Genomic DNA, 16,768 nt, shown 5'->3' with positions numbered 1-16,768 from the left:
ACAAGATTTTTTACTAGAGGGGAACAACAAAGCAGGGGGGAGGGAAGAAGTCTGTTTCTTCTTATTGGTTCAGCATGAGTTTCCGTTTTAGGTTTGCTTGTTTGGATGTTTTTGTTTAAATGTCTTATGGATTTAGCAAAATAAATTCATTAATCAAAATTCAGATTTAATATGCATTAAGAGGTTTGGAAATAACTTCTAAACAAATTATAAATAGTATGTGTTGCCCTAGTGGTTAGTAACAGTCATACTGCATACAGGATGTGAAAGAATTGGATTACAGTTGCCATGACTACCTTTAAAAAAATAAATTCCTGACTCCTGCATAAATTACTCATCATTGCTACATCTGTACAACCTGACTTTGCAAAACTAGCCAAGGCCAAAGTTAATCATTAAATAAGATCCACGGTGCCTCATTATTTATTTAAAAATCCTTAGAGAGATTCAAGTTCATCATCAGAAGTATTTATTTCTATACTAGCTGAAGAGAGCTCTTCCAGAATACCACTAAGAATGAAGCAGAATGAAGATTAATAAGAGCTGGGAATCCCAGCATGGTCCAATATGAAAAGGGAAAAACTGAGCTCTCTAAAGCAATGGGGATGAAGCACAGTTCTACAAATTAGTAAAGAAGAGGAATAAATTACTTGCTGGACACTGCCCACATTACAGCTGCAATCAGATGTTCTTGGTTTGTTCTTTACTATTTCCTCCAACCCATAAAATAAATTTTAGTGTGCTCGCCAAATTACTACTGTAGTTTAATGTTAGGAATAAAACTTGAAATTTGAATGTTACTGGATGAAACAGTGTTGCTTTGCTTTGTTTTTAAAAATAACTGAGCCACCATATGGTATGCTTTAAAATTAAGTTTCATTATTTCAGATTGAACAGAACTGAACATTAGACTCTAATTATTTCTTTTTCTGCATATTCTCCCAACCACTGGTAAAATCACAATAGCCCTTTTCCCTAGTAATACTCTGGATCAGGACAGCTTTTATTAGAAGGGCAAAAAATTGTCAGCAGGCTCCAGTGTTCCAACGTGTAAAGTAAAAATTACATGTACCTTTTTATTTCTTTACTAAGATCTAAAAAGCTGCTTCTCTATTCCAGAGAAGGCTTTAAGGTTTGTCTTCTTAGTCAGCAGCCTCGACTCCATACAACTTGAACTAACAAGAAAGTTTCAAACAGCTTGTACTACGGTACAATACAGGAGTCAGAAGCTAGAGTCAGTGTGCAAGCCTAAATAACTCCTTGGATCTCAGCAATTAAATCCAAAATATGATACTTACATAATCCTTATTGGGCATCTTGCAAAAATCGGTAACATCCTGACCTGGCCTAGCAGCAGAAAGATTGTGCAATGGGACTTTCCTGCCTCCTCCACTTGCCCCAGAACAACCCATGTTCCCTGATAAATATCTCCTGAAAGATGGCATGTGGTACAGGGGACTGTAGAGGTGGGGGGAAGTTACTGTGAGCGGAGGTCAACTCAGGAAAGGTTGTGTTGAGCAATTTCCAGTGTTGAGCAATTTCCCTGTCTCCCACTGCCCCACGCCACGCCACATCGCACCTCCTCCTGTAGGTCCCCCAACCCTCAGGAAAGGCTTTTCAGCAGCTGCAGAAGATTGCTGTGCAGAGGAAATCCCCTTATGCCAGTTTCCTTCCCTTTGTGCAAGGTCTGCATCCAACCCATTATTTAATAACCTTTCACGTCTCTAAAACAGGGCTGCTAAACTTCGGCCCACCTGCAGATGTTGGCCTACAACTCTGATAATCCCTGGCTATTGGCCACTGTGGCTGGAGATTATGGGAACTGTAGTCTAAAAACAGTTGGGGGGCTTAAGTTGAGCAGGCCTGCTCTAAAACCATTTAACAGACACATTCTGTAGCAACCTTGCTGAAACTAAGCAGATCTCAGTCTGCTCAATGCATGGATGAGAAGCCACCTGGAAACACAAGGTGCCTTGAAGTTCCATGGTGGAAAAGTATGTAATCAATAAAATAATCATTGTGACTCTTCAATATCATCAAGATTTTCCCAGGTATAGTAAATCATATGTGGTTGATCGAATACATATCTGTGTGCGAAAAGTAAGATTAACTTTTCTATGACACTGCAAGTGACTGAAAATCTTCTGGAGAGTAGTCCACAAATTTAGTTGCTATAAGTTTAAAGGGAAATAAGAAGAAAATCAGGCGGAGAAAAGAAAAGAAAAACAATGGCTCATATAGAAAATGATATAGGGAGGTCTTGTCAGGGAGGAGAGTTGGTCTTGTGGAAGCAAACATGACTTGTTCCCTTAGCTAAGCAGGGTCCACCCTGGCTGCATTTGAATGGGAGACTAGACGTGTGAGCACTGTAAGGTTTTCCCCTCAGGGAATGGAGCCACTCTGGGAACAGTAAAAGGTTCCAAGTTCCATCCCTGGCATCTCCAAGATAGGGCTGAGATTCCTGCCTGCAACCTTGGAGAAGCCGCTGCCAGTCTGTGAAGACAATGCTGAACTAGATAGACCAACGGTCTGACTCATTATATGGCAGCTTCCTATGTTCCTATGTTGACTCCAGCAACACAATCTGTACAAATGTCACCTCCTTCCTTAGCAGACATCAAACTTCCTGAAATAATTCTTGCCAGGTCTTTAAGTTGCCCAAGACTCTTGGCTGTTTCCCCCCTACAATAGATTAACATGGCCATCCCTCTGGAAGTCATATGCTCTACTACTTATACTAGCCACTCTCTGAGAAATACCACTTCGCATATTCCCTCCCTCTTATCTTTGAGGACTACCAGAGATACTACTCTACAATAAAACAATTATGTTCAAAGGCATTCCTTTAAAAATAGGAATAACTGAGTTTTGAATAAGTTATGGCACTGCCAAGACAGATACACTTTAAGAGCAATGCACAGGATGCAGTCTCTTGGAAATCCTCTTGAAGGGCAATTACTATTTCCTGCTCCCCACCCCAGGGACTAATTCTTAAGAAACTATTGTGTAAACTATTGTGTTTGAATCTAATTACAATTTAAAACAGGAATGACACTGTGTAGATCTAAACTTTATTTTTTTCAGCAGAAACCAATGCAGTTTCAACTTGAAAAGGCAAACTATATGTTCAATTTGCATAGAACTAGTGTAACATTGTCATTGTCAAAGAGAAATTATAGTGGCATAGTAGTGCCAGTATAGTTAAGATGAGGAGTTGCTTCAACATTCTACCATTATAAGCCCTGAACATTCTACTGGTCATAAAATCAAAGCCATATGTCAAGTCTACCTGATTATTTGCAATTAACATTTAAATTACAAGAGATATTACATTTCCAAATTTGGTGCAGATCTTCCAAAAAATAGCTGAGATCAGAGGCGCACTAACCCCCAGACCTGGGAGACCTGGTCCGGTCCTCCAGGTCCAGGGGAGCGTCACGGGCTTGCGACTATCTCAACTGCACAGGCACGCCTCTCAGTTGCTTCGAGATGCTGGCCCAAATGGATGGGCTCATCATCGTTCCTGCTCATACCCCACTGCCACCAGGAGAGAGGGGGAAGGCCTGCTCCACCACCCTCCCCTGAATCAATTCAGTATTTCCTAATTATTAGCCCGGAAACGTATCGGCAACCAGTGTCATTCTTTCAACACAGGAGTAATGTGGTCTCTCCTAGATGACCCAGAGACCAACCTGGCCGCCGAATTCTGCACCAACTGCAGTTTCCGGACTACATACAAAGGCAGCCCCACATAGAGCACACTGCAGTAATCTAGCCTAGAGGTTACCAGCATATGTACCAACATTTTGAGGTCCTTCATCTCAAGAAACGGATGCAGCTGGTGTATCAGCCGACGTTGATAAAAAGCACCTCTGGCCACCACCTCAACCTGGGATACCAGGGAGAGGTTTGGATCCAGAAGCATCCCTTCTGGTTTGGATCACTAGAAGCATCTGAAGATGGCTTTCAGTTTTCATTCACACTCTATAAAGTATGGGAATTTCAAATTCAGGTGCCCATTTTAACTTCTGTGCCATATAAGCTGTAGAAACTTAGAAACGAGACTTCATGTACCTACAACTTTGCCTTGACTTTCAGCTGGGCACTGGACTGAGGGATGCATCCAGGCAGAAAAGCAACAAATGCAGTTTCCCCAATTACTTAATAGAGATTCCCTTAATGAATTTCTGCCTGATGCATCTTTACAGGGCACAGTGCTCCCCGCAAATGCTACATGTATAGTAAATGTCTAGCTAGAAATGCAAAAGGTCCCCAATCCAGCCACAATAACTTCCTATAGATATGCCTGATGATTTTCTGTTTGATGCAGCACTACAGTTCTTTACCCAAATACTATATTGTATAGCAGGGCTTTGAACCTCTACACACATTAATAGAACCCACCTTACTTGTGAATAAACTCCATGCCCTTATGAGGACCTTGCATTGTTACTTGTGAGCAGGCCTTCTGCTGTTACTTGCCAGGAAACCTGAACTTGCTTGTTAATAGACATCACATCTTATGTGTGAGGCTCCAGTCACCCACATTTTGCCTTGGTGTTTCAGTTGGACATTGGGCTGGGGGTGGGGGGGATGCATCCAGGCAGACATTTAATAGGTGTAGTTTCCCTAATCACTTCCTAGAGATGCCCCTGATAAATTTCTGCCTGATGCATCTCTGATCAAGGCAAAGTGTGGGTGCATGGAAACTCATTTCTAAAGTCGTCATCATATATCAGACTGTACAAAGTATTTACCACTTACATGGCATGGAGATTAAGATGGACACCTTAACTTGCAATTTCTATTCTTTTTAGAGCACGAGCAAAAATATAAAGCATCTTAACCCTTATCTTAAACCGTAGGTTTTTGGATTACCAATTTTAACAATGGTCAGATAAAATCTTTAGTTATTAGACTAGGCCAGTGTTTCCTCTAAGATGTGCTCATGTGAACACAAGTTTTATTTATTTATTTTTTATTAACTCAGTTAAGTTTAGACCCCACTCAGGTTGAATCAGAAAGGCCCCACTCTGTATTCATGTGCGTGCACATGGCCTTGATACTGCCACCAGAACAAAACTCATTCCATACACAAACAAAAGGAAGAGAAATAGAGAGAACACTGGACTAGACAACAGTTATTAGTATATTGTCTGTAGCCTTTTTATGATGGGAAAACTGCACAAAAATATGAAAGCTTGGTCTACGGAAGTAAGGCAATGAAATACATTCTGAAGATGAATGCACAAGATATCGACAACACCTACACTGCAATCTCTGAAAACCTTCTCAGAAACCAAGCTTTACATCAGGCTTTTCTGTTTCTGATTTAAGGACCTCAATGTAAAAGTAAATCAATCTTCACCAGATTCCAGCTAATTGCTCTCTTCCACCAGCCATCTAGCTACTACCCTTTCCCACTTCCATCCCCCTTGAAATTATTCAGGTTTTGAGTGTGCATGCTTTGAACTCACACATGTTAAGTAAGGTGAAGCCAAAAACAAAAAGCAAACACCCCCATCACCCGACACACAAAATACAGCAGCTGTTGCCCACTGTGGGGAATATGTGACCTCGTAGAGACAAGTTTTTCTACTAAGTATGAAGTTTCATTTAACCAAGTTTTTACAATAGACACCTACACACTGCATTTACATAGAACATGGTAATCCAGTACTAGTCTGCTATTATGATCACCTAAAACCATTTCAAACTGGTTTTCCGGCATGTTACGGGATGGAGACTGCCTTGGTTGGCCTGCTGGTTGATCTCCAATTAGGAAGTGACAGAGGGAGTGTGACTTTGTTAGTCCTTTTGGATCTCTCAGCGGCTTTTGATACCATCAACCATGTTATCCTTCTGGACTGTCTGAGGGGGATGGGTGTAAGAGGCACTGTTCTACACTGGTTCTGCTCATAATCTCTGGCAGATTTCAGAGGGTGATGCTTGAATACTGTTGTTCTACAAAGTGAAAGTTTTTATATGGTGTTCCTCAAGGCTCCATTTTGTCTCCAATGTTTTTTTTAACAGCTACATGAAACTGTTGGAAGAGATTATCAGGGGATTTGGTATAGGATGCTATCAGTTAAGTCAGTACCCCTGCTAATCACCCTTTTAATGTGGTGATTCTCTTTTTTGAGCAGGGGGAGAGTATCTGGCCCTATTCACCCCCAGCACAGTATTCCCAGTGACTGTTGCTGGTGTCTATATTTCTTTTAGATTGTGAGCCCTTTGGGGACAGGGATCCATCTTATTTATTTATTATTTCTTTGTGTAAACTGCCCTGAGCCATTTTTGGAAGGGCGGTATAGAAATCAAATCAAATAGTAATAAAATAAAAATAATAATAATAATAATAATAATAAGAAGAAGAAGAAGAAGAAGAAGAAGAAGAAGAAGAAGAAGAAGAAGAAGAAGTATGCTGATGACACCAAAATCTATTTCTCCATGTCAGTTTCATCAGGTAATGGCATAATTTCCCTAAACACCTGCCTGGAGGCAGTAATGGGTTGGATGAGAGATAAACTAGGCTGAATCCAAACAGAATGGAGGTGCTCACTGTAGGGAGTCGCAATTCAAGAGATGGGATAGATCTACTGGGTCTAGATGGGGTTACACTCCACCAGAAGGAACAGGTTCGCAATTTGGGAGTGCTTCTGGGCCCAACGCTCTCTTTGATATCTTAGGTGGAGGCGGTGGCCAGGAGTGCTTTTTATCAGCTTCAGCTGAGACGCCAACTGTATCCTTTCCCAGAAAAGTGTGAACTTAAGACAGTGGTGCACATGCTGGTCACTCCAGGCTTGACTACTGCAATACACTCTATATGGGGCTTCCTTTGTGTGTAGTCTGGAAACTGCAATTGGTGCAGAATGATGCTGCCAGATTGTTCTCCAGGTTGTCTCGAAGAAACCATATCACATCTGTTTTCAAAGAACTACACTGGCTGCCAGTAGGTTTCCGGGCAAAATACGAAGTGCTCATTATTACCTATAAAGCCCTTAACAGCTTGGGCACAAGGTATTTAAAAGACCGCCTTCTTCGTTATGAACCCTGCCACCTGATAAGATCATTGGGGGATGTTCATCTGAGGGTGCCACTGGCTAGTCTGGTGGTGACTTAGAGACGAGCCTTCTCTGTAGTTGTCCCAGGGCTGGAAGTGTGGAACATACTTCCTGCTGAGCTTAGAGCTACTCCATCCCTAATGGCTTTTAGGAAACAACTGAAGACACAACTCTTCAGCCAAGCTTTTTAATTGAAGTTTTAGCTGAAGTTTCTTAGTTGAATTTTATTGATTGTTTTAACTTCAAATTGTATATATATTTTAAACGTGCTAAATTTTTGGTTTGGTTAGTTGTTGTAAACCACCTAGAGACTTTGATAATGATATAAATGTGTTAAACAAACAAACAAACAAACAAACAGAAATAAAAATGTGTTAATAAATACATTAATAAAAATAAATAAATAATTAAATAAATCCATGTAAACACTGTTAATCAAAAAGCAAGCTTTGGTCAAGGATTTACCGGCTAACGAAAATGTCACTTTATAAAGTAGTCTACTGCCCCCTGGGGTACAAAATCTGAATGTCAAATCTAACCTAGTTTACTATTCCAATAATTATATCTATGAGAAAACTGACATAAAAAACTGAAAAAATTTAGACAGTCTGTCTTACCAAAGACTGGATAATTTTTCTCTATCTATATTTAAGAGCCTAATTCTAAAATGGTCATCAAATTAATTTTGGTTCATAGAAAATAAGCCACATTAAACTATGCTTCAGAATGCTCAATGCATGTAATTAAAAAAAGATAGATAGATAAGTTTATTCGGTCATTGACCAGCAAACATTTACAATAAACCAGTACGTATTTTACAAATAATATTTTAAAAAACCTGGCCATAACAGAGATAATATCAGTGTGCACATTAGTTAAAAGATCATTTAAATAAAATCCATCAGACTCGCCAGGCAAATTATCTAACATAGGAGATACAAGTCTTAAACGAGGTTCACTATAAAAATCACAATAAAGAATAACATGCGAGGTGGATTCTATAACACCTTTGCCTCATGGGCAAAGTCGTAAAAATAGCGGAACTCCCTTAAACCTGCCATCCAATGCTGCTGTAGGAAGAACATTTAAACATGCTAAAGTGAGGGCTCGTCTAAATTTAGGGACTAGCACCACATCAAAGTACTTAGCTGGTTTAAGATTAATAGCTTGACTCCCTAAGTACAAACCCTGCTTGATCCATGCACCTTCTTGTTGAACTTCTATATCCAGGACACATTGCTTAACTAACTTCCTGGCTTGCTCAATTCCTACAGTATGCAAATCCTCTACGGAGAGGTCAAAAAAAGAAAATTTACACAACTCAGCTCGTTTCCAGCTCAAATTAAAACCATCATTCATAGCCAAAGAAGCTAAACCCACCTGTCCAAAACTCAATTTTAACCAAAATCGAAAAATACAGCACCAGTATAAGGATTCCAGCCTAATAAGTCCAACTTCTCTTCTAATGACAGCATTTGGAGCACAACACAGTACCTGCAAAATGCATCTAATAAACTTAGTCTGGATAGCCTCCAGTAGGGCAAAATTACTTACAGGTCCCAGTTGGGCTCCATATAAGAGCAAAGGCTGTACTTTGGCTGTATAAAGTCTCACTGTAGCAGGTATAAACGCAGCACCATTTGTAAAATGGTAAGATTTGATCTTATTTACAACCAATTGAGCAGTCTGCCTGATGGAGTTAAAAAAGGTTAGGGTTAGAATTATTTCATAATCTAGTTGTTCAGAGACAACTTTGCAACAGCATAATCATGACCCTCATGTAGCCTAGATTCTGCAGTTTAAGGTAGTCAACAAGAGAGTAGTCAACATCAAAATTAAAAATCCATGTAGTGCAAATAAGAAATATCTGCAATGAATTCCACATTGAATAGTATACAAGGAGGCTTTGGTGAAAACCCAAGAAGTGCTCCAAGTATGAGTAGCACAAATGGAACACAAAACATGTTTCTATTTTCTCCAATTTTGGTGGTTAGTTTAAGCAGTTGACTGAATGTCCAGCAAGACAAAATAAAAAGACCTTTCCATTTTTCTCTCAATCAGTAAGTACCACATGGTTCAAGGATAGTCACAAAACTTGCAAGACGCAAGATAGTCAAAGGCTATGAGAGGAGGACTGGAGAAATTTTGCTGGGACCATGGTATAGCTCAACCTCACACCAAAAGCTACATTATTTATACCATCTGCCACATTTTTTACATTGTCTGTCTCTTTCTCATATCTTCCTTGTCCCTCCAAACTGCAAGCTCCAGACCAAGATGAAGTTGGGGTGCAAGAGAATAGGGGAAGCCATTTTCATATAAAAATATGCAAATTATGCCTAAATTTTATCAAGCAGTAAACATAAAGCTAAAAAAACCTGAACAAGAAATTCTTCCCTGGTAAAGGCAACCCTGAATGCTCCTATTTAAATGATGCAGTGCTCACTTAATTTTGATGGTTATGATGTAAAAGCCAACTTACTGGCCAAGACATTTAAAGTCTAAAATAGTTTTGAGCTAGCTATTAGTGAAATTAACTTCTGACCTCACAGCTCAGAAACTGCTTCAACCTATCAGCAGGTATGTATAGATTTTTATTAATTGATAACATGCTCACTGCAATTCCAGCGACATTCTTACAACACAAATATGAAAATAAAAGCTTGCTGCAGAAATCAAAACTAAGCTAGAGACTTTAGGAATGCAAACTGATTTTTAAAGAGATTTATATGACATATAAGTATGTGACGAAACGGGAGTTACTCTATACCGATGGTAGATCCCAGGAAAGCATAGAGTAACCCCCATGTTTGGTAGTAGTTTGGTAGCAGGCTGAATCACTACTGTTTCTAGATCAACACAAATCTCTAGATTTAGAAAGACACTGCAGGGTTGCCAGCAGATTTTTCTCTCCTCAATATTTCCCCCCAGTATCAAACCATTAACATCTCCAAGATTGCTTTCAATAGTGATATGGAGTCCTGGACAGTTAACAAATCTACTCTTTACAGATTGCCACATTTTCAGTAGTTTAAGGAACTAGCCCACTGATTCATTTTCACAGTGAGTGTTTTTTCCATGCAAATGTATTGATAACAGCAGAATCATTTTAGGAAGAAAAAATGCTCACTGCGAAGATGCTAATTGTGAAAATGTATAAAGTTCCGTTTAAAGAACAGTAGTATATAATTGAGCCACATGGTGGCACAACATGAAAGGAAATCACAGTGTTTAAAAAACAAAGGCAGAAAGTCTAAGAGTAACTAAATCTGAGGCAGCAGACTCATGTTTCAGAACATGCATCAGCAATGAACAGATAAAAAGCAAGCAAGATTTTATGCCAAAAAAATCATGCCTGAATTCCATCTCTTCCCTCATTGTCCCCCAATTACCCCACCCCTCCCAGCCAGACTACAAGAAAGTTCTATTTTGCTTCTGTGAAACAGTTTGAGACACAGGGAAGGATAGGCAGAAGAAAGAATCAACACTTTTGTTCTTGCCTCCTGTTTCTCTATTTCTAAGTAGCCACTCACAATTGTCCTGTTTTGTAACCCTAACACGTGGGTCCATTTTTTAAATTCTATGTCAACATTCAAGTCACTAACCAGGATCCAAAAAACCACACACATGAGCAGACAGTGCTTCTGCTGATAGGAAGAGGGATTACCAAATTTCCTTTTGAAGTTCAGCCCTTAGTGCCATGTTAAATGGAGGACAGGTCTTTCAATGGCTACTAGTCTGGTGGCTATAGGCCATTTCCAGCCTCAGAGGCAAGATGCCACTAAATACCAGTACCAGGGGAACAACAGCAGGAGAGAGGGCATGCCCTCATCTCTTGCCTGTGGGCTTCCAGATGCATCTGATGGGCCTCTGGAAGCCCACAGGATGCTGGACTAGATAGGCCTTGGGCCTGATCCAGCAGGGCTGCTATGTTCTTATAAGATACTCATAGGAAGCTGCCTTATAAAGAGTCAGACCATGGGTCCATGTAGCACAGTACTGTCTACACAGACTGGCAGTGGCTTCTCCAAGGTTTCAGGCAGGAATCTCGTTCAGCCCTATTTTGGAGATACTAGGGAGGGAACTTGGAACCTTCTACATGCAAGCATGCAGATGCTCTTCCCAGAGTGGCCCCATCCCGAGAGGAATATCTTATAGTGCTCACATGTAGTCTCCCATTCAAATTCAAACCAGGGTGGACCCTCTGCTTAGCAAAGGGGACAATTCATGCTTGCTACCACAAGCACCTAATGGCACAGCAGGGAAGTAACTTCCTTAGGACACAAGAGGTTGCTGGTTCAAATCCCCGCTGGTATGTTTCCCAAATTATAAGGGAAACACCTATATTGGGCATCAGCAATATAGGAAGATGCTGAAAGGCATTATCTCATACTGTGAGAGAAATGGCAATGCTTACCCCCTCCTGTATTCTACCAAGGAAAACCACATGGCTCTGTGGTCGCCAGGAGACAACACCGACCGAACGGCACAACTTTACTTTTTACCACAAGCATAAATTGTGGTAGCCATCCAGCTCTTCTCCCTGGGTACTTTAATCCTTTGATGAATTTGATTGACTTTTTTCCACCTTCGACCCAAAAGGAATGGGGTGACCAAAACCATTGAATGTGCAGCATTCACACCACAAGTGGAGCTGTTCTGCTTATACAAGGTGGTGGAGGGGTGATTTTCACCCTTGCCCTCTGCATCTCCCTCTCCTGCACTAGGGATGCACCCGAAGTCGCTTCGGCACTGGCGGGGGTAGTTCTTTAAGGGCGGGGGAGGGTACACTCACCCCTCCCACCGCATTTCCCCCACCGGCGCTCCATTCTTTTCAAGCCTCTTAGGGCGGCAGCGTTCCTCCCTGCCGCCCCACTGTCCTCATTGGCCGGAAGTGGCAGGAAGTAGCGATCACGCATGCACGTGCCCATCTGCCATGCACATCTGCCATGCATGCATGCATGATCACTACTTCCAGCCGATGAGAACAATGGGGCAGCAGGGAGGAACGCTGCCTCCACAGGGGGCTTGAAAAGAACGGAGCGCTGGTGAAGGAAATGTGGCGGGAGGGGTGAGTGCAACCTCCCCCACCAGCACCGAAGCACCAAAACGGCTCCCTGTGCTTAAATATTTTGGAGGCCTTTATAATGGCCTCCAAAACATTTTGGGCTCAAGCCTATCCTGTACCACCACCCTGCAAATATGTCCCTTGGGTTGGGGGACCCAAAACAATCCCTCTTATATGAGAGAGTTTTGTTCATGCAATTACTAGTATGAATGCTACACAGAGTTTCAAATGCTGCTGTCCTGTATATATAAGCATTACGATATTGGCAGTTTATTTTCAATTCCTTTATTAATAATCACAAGCAAAGAACTTGTCTTTTGTTACTGCCACCACACATAAAGCTGATATTTGCATTAATCTACCCCACTTGGCCACAAGATCTCTCTTCCTGGAATGTCAGACCTAGTTTAGCTCCAATCAGCGTACATGTGGTTGGGGGGACTTTTTTTGCCTCAGCGTTTATCATGGGCACTTGTTTACACAATCTCCTCTGGCATTTTGTTGTTAGTTCAGAGAGATCCGTTTGTAAATCTTTACAGTCCACTTGAATTTTCAGCATCCTGAATAACTGTGTGTTATTCATAAATCTGACTATTTCACTGCAATGCCCCATTCCAAATAATTTGTGAATAAGCTATATACTACCAAATACAAACCTTTACATGACTCCACTGATTGCTTCATTTGACTGTAAAAACCATTTATTCCTATCCTCTGCCTCTTATGAATCAGTAACTGGTTAAAGAATAAGGACATCCACATAAGCAAGAGAAGGGGCTATTTTTTGATTTCCTCCCTTTCCACTACAGTCTCTTGTGCCCCACAAAAAATACATCCTTCAGGATGGAGGTCCTCAAGGTCATTTTTCAGGGGGCATAGGGGGCTAAGCAAAAACATGTCTCCTCGCCTTGAGCAAGTGGAGCATCTTCTATTCACACAAGTACTAGCTGAGATCTGCCATCCATACAGTACTATTCATTTTATAGTTACATTGCAAGCTAAAGTGTTTGACATTGTTCTCCATGAAATGCATCTAAGCTGGTTCCGATGTCTGAACAAGTTACTTAACCACTTATTAAAACTTGTGTCTGAACCAGAGAGTCCAGATACAGATGAACCTGAACAGGAACTAAGCCCAAATTTTAATAGTTCAATTATCTGGAAGATTTTTCAAGCAGGAGCCACTTGTGTAAAAATCTTCAGTGTGAGAGCCATTTCCCAATGCACTGACATCCACACAGTGCTGTACTATTCCCAGCACTGGAAGAGAGTCCCTCAAAGGGAATCCTTTAAGAGAAACAGAGTTCTGTCAAGTCCCAGCATCATCATTTTCGATGAGGAAAGCAGTGAGAAGGACTACACTTCCCAGCTCTCTATGAGCACCCTCCAGGATGGTGCCAAGGTTCAAAAGGGTTTCATTTCCCATAAAGGCCCCATTGGCACTAGCCACTGCAGGAACAGTCATCATACAGTGTTAGAGGGGCTGCAGTGTTCAGCTGAAGCTTCACACAAACCTAACAAACAATTAGTCAGAGAGCCAGGGTAGTAGGAGCCACCACTGCTTTTGGGCCTTAGAGTGAAGAACTGTGAGAGAGACAGGATCTAAGGTACATGCATCATAGCCTTTGCAGACCTTAATTTTGACTACTACTACTACTACTACTACTACTACTACTAATTCGATTTCTATACCGCCCTTCCAAAAATGGCTCAGGGCAGTTTACACAGAGAAATAATAAATAAATAAGATGGATGGATCCCTGTCCCCAAAGGGCTCACATTCTAAAAAAAACACAAGATAGACACCAGCAACAGTCACTGGAGGTACTGTGCTGGGGGTGGAAAGGGCCAGTTACTCTTCCCCTGCTAAATAAAGAGAATCATCATGGTAAAAGGTGCCTCTTTGCCCAGTTAGCAGAGGAAATCTTAAATTGGACCCAGAAGCACCGGCAGCATGTACAGTTGAAAAAGCAAAAGGCTGAATATGCTCCCAACAAATGCTCCAGCTGAACTTTTCATGTAATTTTTAAAGGGCAATCCCATGTAAAGACTTTTACATACCTTTCAAAAGCATGGCAAGATCCATGTCCCCTTAGAAGCGATGCAACCTGCAAAATAGATGTAATTGACCAAAAGCTGCCCTGGAGGCTACAGCAACCTAAGGTTGTCAAGAAGCAAGGCAGTGTCAGGGATGATGCCAAGGCAGCTAACCTGCACTGATAAGGTCAAGAAGTACCCTATCAGTTTTTGGCATATTTAATCTCCTCAGGGCACAAAGATTTCCTACTAGCATCACTTCCAACTTGCCTGTATTAATTTTATCTATTCAATCTCATCCATTAAATCACAACTTCCAAAACTTAGTTAAGAGTAGAAACAGCAGCTTGTGGGTGCTTCATTAACAATATATGGATTAATGTATCATCAGCATGTTGATGTAGCTCAGCTTCAAAGCCCCAGATAATCTCTCCCAACAGCTTCGAAATCGAAATATATATATTTGTTTAATAAATAGGAACAAAAGTACCAAGCCACACAGAATATTAATCCCACGGGGCAAAATAGGGTTTCCTCCAATAGTCACCCTCCAAGTATAACTTAACAAAAAGTAATTAAACACATCAGAGAGCAATCCCAATACCCCAACTTTATATTACAAAGTGGTTCAGAAGTTGTTTTTTCACTCTGAGATTAAAAGAATTACTCAAGTTTTCTTGAAATAACTTGCGTCTGGATGAGCATTATTAATGAAAGCTTCATAGCAGAATAATGGAACTGAAAACAAGAAGCGTAACTTTCATTACATATTGTTATCTCATCACAATTCTGAATGTTATCAGTCACCCATATGTAGCAGTCTTGTACACGTTCCTATATAACATATTTCCATGCCAAAAGGTTTCCACCAATTATTTGAACAGAGGTGGCACACTGTGCTCAGCTACTGAAACGTAACTCGCCTTATTGCACTTCTACTGCTATATGTTGTTACTGTAAAAGCCTCTTTTTGCTGAGCGTGCATGACATAAAAAGTAATATTAAATATACTTTAGAAAATAAAGATAATTGGGAGGAAGTTAAAATTGAATCTGTAGTGAGAGAAGTCTGTACAATTTATCCTTTGATTTGAATCAAAGCTGAAGCCTGAACTATACATCTGTTAGGGCAGCACTGGCACATTTCATTGGGCTAGATCCCAATGAAATGTATAAGGAGGCACCACAATTTCTGTTGACTCCCCCATAGATTGGTATTCCCCAGCACCATGTTCCTCAGGAAACATGCAGGTCTTCCAACCCTCTGGACCAGCTTTTGGGGAGCCTCGGGATGGAGCAGGAATGTCCCTTTCCACAAGCAGAGCACCATGAGCAAGCACTCTGTATCAATCTCATTTAGTCTGCTTCTCTTTCATGCAAGACCACATTTATACATCTTATTGATCATTCTAGTAGTTCTCAACTGGTAGAAAGAAAAATTGGACGCACCATGAAGGGTTCTTTCTCCACAGAAGTAGGTGGTCACAGCTCACATAGGGTTAACTTCCACTCCTTCACTCCCAATAGACAGGAAATCTCAGGTATTTACAGGTAGCTGAGGGTCCGTCCCTTTCTCCCAGCATGCTCAGGTCTAATTCCCCAGTTCTGACTGTCATGTTTCATGCTTTGGCTGTTGCATTCCATGGGGCTGTGAAAGCCAGAAGGTTATCATTGAAGGAAAAGGGGAAGGCAGAAGACAGAGAGCACTGAGATATTAGTTAGGGCAGGCCCAAAGGGCATTTCCAGAGAAGTAAGGCAGATAGGTATAGTCCTACTCTAAGCTTGTCCCTGATTCACGAATGGAGCACGTGACCTCCTACTTCAGAGGAGAAAGAACCCTTCACAGTAGGTCCAATGTTTCTTTCTCCTTCGAAGTAGGAGTTCACGGCTCACACAGGGATATACCAGAGCAGTTAAGGATTCTCAGAGCAGGAGTGGATCAGTCCTGTGGATAAGGATTAGTCTTGTACCACCAGCTGGAGCACAGTGTGCCCGAAAGCTGCCTGCTCCGCAACAAGGGTGTTGATTTTGTAATGCTTGAGAAAGGGGGAAATGGAGCACCACGTGGCTGGGCAGCAGGTTTTCCCCAATGGTGCCTGTGAAGGCTGCCGAGGTGGATGAGCTGCATGTGGAGTGTGCTGTGATGTCTCGGGGGACCAGGAGTGAGAGGGCTTGATATGCTGTGATGATACATGCCCTAATCCAGTGTGCAAAGGTCCCCTTGGAGGCCTTAGTGCCCAGGGAAGTAGCGTGAAAGGAGACGAAGAGAGCCTCGGACCACCTCAGTTCCCTCATCCTTCTAATGGAGATGAGTAGAGCGCTGCATACATCGAGTGCCAGTGATATTCCTGTGGATGCTTTGGTTTCGGGAAGAAAGAAGGTAAGGTATTGTCTGCGACCAGTGTAAAACAAGAGTTTATCTTTGGAAATAAGGTAGGGCCAGTTTTTAGTAACAACACACTGGCTTGAAAAACACAGAGCTGCTTTCATATTGAAAGCGTCCCAGTTCCGACACCCTGCGTGCCAAAGTGATCGTGACTAGGAATAGTACCTTGTATGAGAGATATTTAAGCAGAATGGAAGAAGGTTGCTCGTGTGAG

General features: G+C 41.5%; 1 protein-coding gene across 3 annotated transcripts in view; it reads right to left on the bottom strand.

The window, feature by feature from the left end:
• ANKRD28 (ankyrin repeat domain 28) overlaps nucleotides 1-16,768 on the bottom strand; it is a 216,101-nt gene that overhangs the window by 156,224 nt on the left and 43,109 nt on the right. Inside the window, exon 1 of one of the 3 annotated variants that reach the window (XM_053262159.1) lies at nucleotides 8,619-8,659. The exons of the other annotated variants lie outside the window; for them this stretch is intronic. The gene's annotated coding sequence lies outside the window, so the exon portion shown is untranslated. Of the gene's footprint in view, nucleotides 1-8,618; nucleotides 8,660-16,768 lie in introns of those variants that run through there. 3 annotated transcript variants of the gene reach the window in all.

Source organism: Hemicordylus capensis, chromosome 6 (genome assembly GCF_027244095.1).
Source record: "Hemicordylus capensis ecotype Gifberg chromosome 6, rHemCap1.1.pri, whole genome shotgun sequence".
In the NCBI taxonomy this organism is placed as follows: domain Eukaryota; kingdom Metazoa; phylum Chordata; class Lepidosauria; order Squamata; family Cordylidae; genus Hemicordylus; species Hemicordylus capensis.
This window is presented reverse-complemented; position numbering and strand designations above follow the sequence as displayed.